This window comes from Arachis ipaensis, chromosome B04 (genome assembly GCF_000816755.2).
Source record: "Arachis ipaensis cultivar K30076 chromosome B04, Araip1.1, whole genome shotgun sequence".
In the NCBI taxonomy this organism is placed as follows: Eukaryota; Viridiplantae; Streptophyta; class Magnoliopsida; order Fabales; family Fabaceae; genus Arachis; species Arachis ipaensis.
Genome location: NC_029788.2, coordinates 131,755,087 through 131,762,838, shown reverse-complemented (window position 1 = coordinate 131,762,838; position 7,752 = coordinate 131,755,087). Strand labels below are relative to the sequence as shown.

The following is a 7,752-nucleotide window of genomic DNA, read 5'->3' as shown; positions in this document are numbered from 1 at the left end:
TGCTAAATATTAAACCTCAAACCATAATTTGAAATATTAAATATTAAATTTTATTTATTTTGTTAAAATTATTTTTAAACAGATTAGAATTTTTTGTATCGAGGAGTTATAAGGAGTCAAAATTAATTGATTGTTTAATTAACTACCACCGATAGTTAAATCCTGATTTTCAGATTTTCATTCAAATATTTAACTGAGTTTATATTCAACTTATTCTTTTAATGTTTATAAACTTTATTTAAATGTTAAACCTCAGATTTTTCAAAAACAAAAAAATTTAAAAAAAAAAAACTAATATTAATTAACTAAATTGATTTAAAAACAAAAAACTCACTCTTCATGCTTCTCTTGAACGTGTTGTCCGCTCAGCCCGCAAGCGGTAGATAAAGCCAACTTCCACGCTTCCGCCTTGTCTTTGCCTTCTCTCTTTTCATGTTTCTGCATGGCTTCCTTAGATTTGGTGCTAATCTGATGTCTCACTTCTGCGGGCGTCACGTGATAAAAAACTGGGAAAACGGGGCGTTTTGTTCCATTGTTGGAGTACTTGAGCATCTGTTCTAGTTCCAGGAGGCACCATGAGGAAGATACATAGTTTTCACTCATCACAACAATATGAATCCTTGATCTTTTAATTGCTTCCATCAGAGTAGGTTTAATTGCCTCACCTAGTTCCAGACCCGGATCATCCCTGAATACTTGGAGTTTTTTTACATCGGCCAGGCCATGATAGAGATAATCTGTGAATAAGAACCTTGTGTCCTCGCCTCTAAAGTTCAGAAAAACATCGTACATGCCTCCTTCTGATAAGGATGACATCGCCCACAACCACGGGGCCGGCGACAAAGACGACGAGGATGCGCCAGCCTGTCCATCATCGGCCATGATGTGGTATCAACAATGAATTGAAGGAAGCTAAGGAAGCAGGTGAAGTTGAATTATAACTCAGTGTATATAGCATATGCTGCCAAGTTTCTTGGTCAATGATGATATAGTTGGTGGTGACATTCGAATATACTAATATTATTTTAAATCTTATTGTTTAATTTAGTTAAACTTAATTTATAAAAAGACTTAGATGTATAGGATTCCTTATTATTTATTTGCTAGATGCAGTACTATGATGAATGAATGATATATATAGATTTGTTATAAAAAGACCTTGGCGATAAAAAATTGCATTATTGGACTCTTGTAATGCATATCATCGATCTTAATTAGACCACAAACAAGAAACAAAAAACTCACTTTTTAACGTCCTCGTTAGTTGACGGCATAATTATATATGGGTAATATTATAATAATGATATTTGTGTACAAAGTTTTAATTTTCTTAAATAAAAAAACAAAATTATTTCTATCTAGATGTTGTATTCTAATATAGAAAAAAGAAAAACGCGTCAGGCTGCAGGTCATCCTGTTAACTTGATAGAACATATATAATAGGATAATTATTAATTAGAGAGAGAGAGAGAGAGAGAGGGAGTAAGTAGCTATTTCAGTGTTAGTTAATTAGTACTAGTAATGCAAAAGATAGTATAAGGAATAGGGATGACATACACTATTGTCATAAAAAAATTTGAATAATCAAATTCTGTAAATCTTGATTCGGTAGGAGGTTTTTTCTCTTTTACTTGAAATAACAAAGGAAATTGTTCTTAATTCTCAAGTCATAATTCATCTTTTTTCTTATCCAGAATACGCAATGTTTCTAACTTGTCAAGTGTAGGTAACCAGTTTGTGGTAAAGCTAAGGCGTACCCTGAGGTATCTTAGGTGGAGCAACTTCTTGATATTTTCCTAATTCAATTGATTTACAAAATAAAAAGCAAGTAACTCGTAATTCAGCCCATCCCAAAAATTTAAATGTCATTTGTCAGTTTAGATAATTTGATATAAGGTAAAATATGATTTGATCCAATAGATCGGAGTTATTTTTAGATGGTTTATAGTTGTGGCAAATGAATCTATGTTATGCTGGAATTTAATCGAGTCTGAGCTTATGTTCAGCTCTTTATATAGCAAATAAGAAATAAGATTATGTATCAAGCTTTGAAATTTAATTCTTACGTATTTGCAGTGGTTTGGATCTGAATTACGGAGGTTGTAGATTGGATTCAATTGTTTTCTTTATCAGATTTTGGTGAGAGCTAAATCGCAATCTATGAACTTTTTGGTTATATTCATATCTGATCTTTGTTAGCTATATCAGAATATGCCGGCATAGATTAGTGTAATGACTCACATTCAGTAATGATATTTGTCATTGTCCTAATACAGAGCAATGTTTTTTGGGGTCAAGAAAAACTTATATATATCAAAAGTAGACAGACATATGATGGAGTGATTTGGAATCTTAGCCATGATCAAGGATTTAACGCTATACACTAATATGAATTCATCTCATGTATTATGTATAACATGGAAGAAATTACATGTCATTCAAACCTTCAACAGAACATGCACAACGTAAAAGGGAATCACAATACAAATGTGTTTGAGGAATTACAATACCAAAATAGTACTAACAAGTGTCACTCAAAATAAAAACAAGCACTTTATTCAAATAAAAGAAAGAAAAGAAAAACAGTGCAATCACACTCCATTACAATACAGTGAGGCTGCAGGACCACATGTAATGATATGTATTATGGAGGAGAGTTCTTGTCATGGCCCAAAATGAGCCATGATCGGCGTTTAGGAAAATAATCCCCAAGCAAGCCTAATAGGGGAGAGGTAGGGGTCAGCCGCAGTGGAGCAGAGTAAAGGCGGAGATAGCTTCGGGTTGCACCAGCGGTGAGCTTCAGCGATGGCAATATCTCCGTCCGACGCGGCCCCTTCAGCGGCGATGACCGTAACTCCAGCGATGAGTCCCAGCAGCGACGATAGTGGTGCTGCCTTCTCTTTATCCATCTCTCTCCTTATTCGTCTCTCCCTCTGCCTCTATAACTCGACAGCGGCGACGGCTTCTCTTTGCTTTGCCAGTGCCGTCATCTTCTTCTCTTCTTCCCTCGGTGACTTTCTCACCCCCTTTTCTCTATTTCTTTTGTTCAGACTTAAGAGTGTATGCTTATGTGAGAGTAAGAGTGTGTGGGTTTAATTTAGGCATTATGGTTAGGTTTTGGTAAAAAGAATAAGGGTACTGTAGGAATTTTGATAAAATTAAAGGATAGGATAACAATAAAAGAAATCAAATATAAAATATTTCAGAAAAATTTTGGGACGTTACATTCTATCCTCCTTAAAAGAATTTTCGTCCTCGAAAATTAATACCGTATGAAAAATGTTGCATGGTTTTAGCCTTCTACCAAACATGAAAAAGAAGTATAATCGGGTGTTAAAATTTCAAGATAGATGTGTGTTAAAACGATACGGTTGGCATTCACCGACTCTCGTTTCATTGACAACTCAGATATACATAACACTCTTCACTTCTTCGTCAATCTCCTCAAAATACAATCTTACTTTATAATCTCCTTGGTTTTGTAGTATACATCCATGGAAGCAATCAGTCTTATGTCAAGTCTTAGAATTACAACTTTCTGAACTTCAGCATCAATAAGTTATGTCCTAATGAACTAACATATCGCTTGCTATCTGGAAATCGCACGTGACACCAAAACAAGCACGAGTTTACTCAAAAGGATACAAAACTTAGAAAGAGAAGAGCAACATCACAAATGAGGTTCGCAAGAATTTGGAAGGATGCGTAAGATCACAATTAAGCAATGATGTATAAAAACAGTGAAGTGTGCCAGAAAGAGAGTCAACTACATCCTAACAAGGAAATCTGAATCGAGGAGCTCTGATAGAAACAATAAAAAAAATGGAATATTAGGTCAAAACAAGTTCAAGTTGAATCAACTAAGCGCAAAGTTCACGAGTTAAAGACAAACTCGAATGTATGCATATATATCTTTATCGTTGTTTTTTTTTTATATATAAATAAATGGAAAACAGACATGCAAGTATAACCATGGTTATAGAAAAAGGCTGACTATCTTTTATGTGAAAAGGAGAACAATTATAAACTATAAGTTGCCAATTGTGAACCAGTCATTCTACATACACTGAGGCACATATTTTATATAGACAAATATATATATCTGCTTTGCAACAGTTTTCAACTGATATTAATGGCTCTTAAAAAGTTAATATGCATAAGAATAAATAAAATGAAAATCGGAGCATATAATAATCATCACTGGTTGGAGGAAGATGTGAAATCCGTGTAAAAGAAATTTCTCAAAAGAAAAAGGAAGGGAAAAAGCTTAAAGTAATGGTGATGTTTTATGTATACAATACACTCTGATAGAAGTCAAAATGCCAAATGCTAAAATATTTTAACAATTTCAAAAAGAGTCAAGAAATATAATAATTAAATACTTAAATGAGTGCAGAGCAAGAGAACTCAACTTCCATAATCGTGACATAAAGGTTAATGATTAAGATGCAAAGCAAGGAAATATTCAGGTAAATACTCAATAATACTAATAATAAAATTAGCAATAACTTTGTTACAAGAGCAAGGACATCTTAAACTACTAATCTTCCAAAAAAAAAAGTTTATAATAATTAGTTGAATATAATAAAGAGAAAAACTCATATAAATAATTTATTCAGCTTAAAAAAAATTGGATATCTAGTCCTTTTGTCGGAAATTGCTAGCAATTCTTTCCAATATCTAAGACCTACAATCCCAATCTCACAAGGGCAATACAAACCAAGAAAAACAAATCTTCTAATTATCTAAGAATAAAAGTAATGGTTGAGAATAAGATGATTTTCAAAAAGCAAAGGGTTAAGAAAATTCTCAAGTTTCATATCTTAGCCGAAAGCAAAATTCATTTTATAATCACCATCTAAAAGGCAAATGCTCACAATCTTTCTCTCAACTTATCAAGTCAAAAATAGTTCCTGACAGAAAAACCATATCCAAAAACAAAGAACCACAACGGAACCAGAATATCAAATTAGAAAAGCACAATCAAACTTTTAGGTCAGAAAAGACTTTTGATATAGCGAACTGATCACCCAATTAATTCACTACACTTAAGCAAAGAAAATCACCAATCAAACAAACAACATCATATGTTTCATCACATAGTTCTTCTTCTTGAGCAACTAGATAACAATTTTCAAAATTATTGATTTATAAAAAAAGAATCAAAGGCAAATCAAAATTATGTTATAATTTTAAAGATTACCAACATAAGAAGAAAAATTCCAATATCGCTTATCAAATCCAGAACAAAGCATTTCGATCAGAACTCAACAAATCCATGAAATCTACAAATCCAAATACTGTTCTATAAAAGAATTAGATAGCAATTTATAACAAACATCGATCGAATTTTCTAAATAATGCATGATATCTTGACTCAGGAATCATAGAGCATACAAAGACGGAAAAAAAAAATTAAAGCAAACATTCACAAAATCGAAAAAAAAAAATCAGAACTAGCTACAAGAGAAATCGCAAACTGAAACCAAAGCTGAAACCATTGCAAAAATATGTTCGAGAAAAATTTACCGAAGGTTAAGTCTAGATTAGATACAAAAGGACATGAATAGTAAGAAGTGGCAGAAGACGCATAATCACAATAATCAGAAGACAACAATGACAAAGGACAAAGAGGACATTTCTATAGGCCTTTGATAGTGTCACAATTTGTACAAATAGGCGCGCTTCTATTTATACAATTGTGATCCTACCATATGACACTTGCTCCATATTTCACAGGTTAACCTAAAGCTCTGATACCACTTTGTCATGGCCCAAAATGAGCCATGATCGGCGCTTAGGAAAATAATCCCCAAGCAAGCCTAACCGACTCAAATATAAGTTGAATAAGAAAATTACAAATATTTGAAATAAATTTACAATGTTTAAAATGAATAATTACATATTTTTAACAAACAAAAAATAAAACAAATATGAGTGGATCCTGCCTGTGACATATGGAGCATACAACGTCTAGGAACTCAACAAGGAACAAATACCTATTGTAGATCATAATTCTTGGATAGAGAGCTCACATATTCAAGTATTTATTCCTGAAAAATATTTTTAGAAAAACGGAATGAGTTTTGCAACTCAGTGACTAGACAATACATTTATAATCCATATGAGACCATATAACATTATTATTAAAGTAATTTCTTAATTAGAAAATAGTAATTGATCATAATAAGCGAATCAATAAGGGAGTTCTCATACAGAAATCAAATCAAAAGTCCACACTTGGGCGGCTCCACCTCAATGAGTAGCCCTTTCCTCTCGTGTGTCCTAACAGAATAACAGATCTAACGTGTGGCCTACACGTTAGGCTAGCAACACCCCTGCTAGCTGGAGTCTGAGTTAGATGCATCTAAGTTAACGTCATAACCGCCGTTAACTACGGTTTTCTAATACGAGCCTCCCAAACCAATTCAAAATATATATATTTTCAAATATAACAAATTCTTCAGACTTGCAAACATATGAGATATCAAATTAAATAATACTTTCTCATAAGAAATATTTTCTAATCATAACTTCTTTGATCATAAGTAATTTCAAATACATTTCACAATTTCAAAGTCAATAAGTACTAACAAATACTTCAATGCTTCAAAAGTATATATTCGAATAAAATCAAATGTTCTAAAATAATATAAAACTTCATCAAACATATATATAGTCTCATGTATAGTTCCAAAAGTATAAACTTCATAAAAATGAGTTATTTAATTCTAATAAATCAATTATTTTAATCAATTCAAAATCGTTCAAAGCAAATATAGCTATAATTCAAAGATCATAATAGATATATATATATATATCAAAATAATTGTAGATGCACAATCAACAATCATAAATGTAAGCCTACTCACAGCGTGGTCCTAAGGGACCGAATAGACCAAACCCGGAGTGCCGAATTAAAGGGTACGAAAGAGTGCAGAATGGTAGTAGCACTTAGTCTTGCCAAAGGAAACAAGGGGATGGAGCATTAGCAGCTCCGATGACCCTCTCGCAGTGAAGCAGAGTAGAGGCGGAGGTAGCTTCGGGTTGCACCAGCGGTGAGCTTCAGCGATGGCAATATCTCCGTCCGACGCGGCCCCTTCAGCGGCGATGACCGTAACTCCAGCGATGAGTCCCAGCAGCGACGATAGTGGTGCTGCCTTCTCTTTATCCATCTCTCCTTATTCGTCTCTCCCTCTGCCTCTATAACTCGACAGCGGCGACGGCTTCTCTTTGCTTTGCCAGTGCCGTCATCTTCTTCTCTTCTTTCCTCGGTGACTTTCTCACCCCCTTTTCTCTATTTCTTTTGTTCAGACTTAAGAGTGTATGCTTATGTGAGAGTAAGAGTGTGTGGGTTTAATTTAGGCATTAGAGTTAGATTTTGGTAAAAAGAATAAGGGTAGTGTAGGAATTTTGATAAAATTAAAGGATAGGATAATAATAAAAGAAATCAAATATAAAATATTTCAGAAAAAGTTTGGGACGTTACAGTTCTGCACAAATAAAATGAATGATTCACCTTATTAGCAAAAGCATAAAAAACACGTTGCATGAAAAAAGGTAATCAGGCAGCATAAATCATATATATGCCTGTGCTTATGGGTAAATATATACCTGCTTTTGGGACAGAAGCAGTGACATTGACTTTCAATGCCTCAAAATAATCAATCAATCAATCAATCATTATCACATCATCGTAGTCGCGGTCGTTGTCGTCTGTCCTCCTCCTCCTCCTCCTCCTCCTCCTCAAAA

General features: G+C 33.6%; 1 pseudogene; it reads right to left on the bottom strand.

Annotated features, from left to right (window-relative positions):
* Window positions 7,508-7,752, bottom strand: part of LOC107637430 — a 14,992-nt pseudogene continuing 14,747 nt past the window's right edge.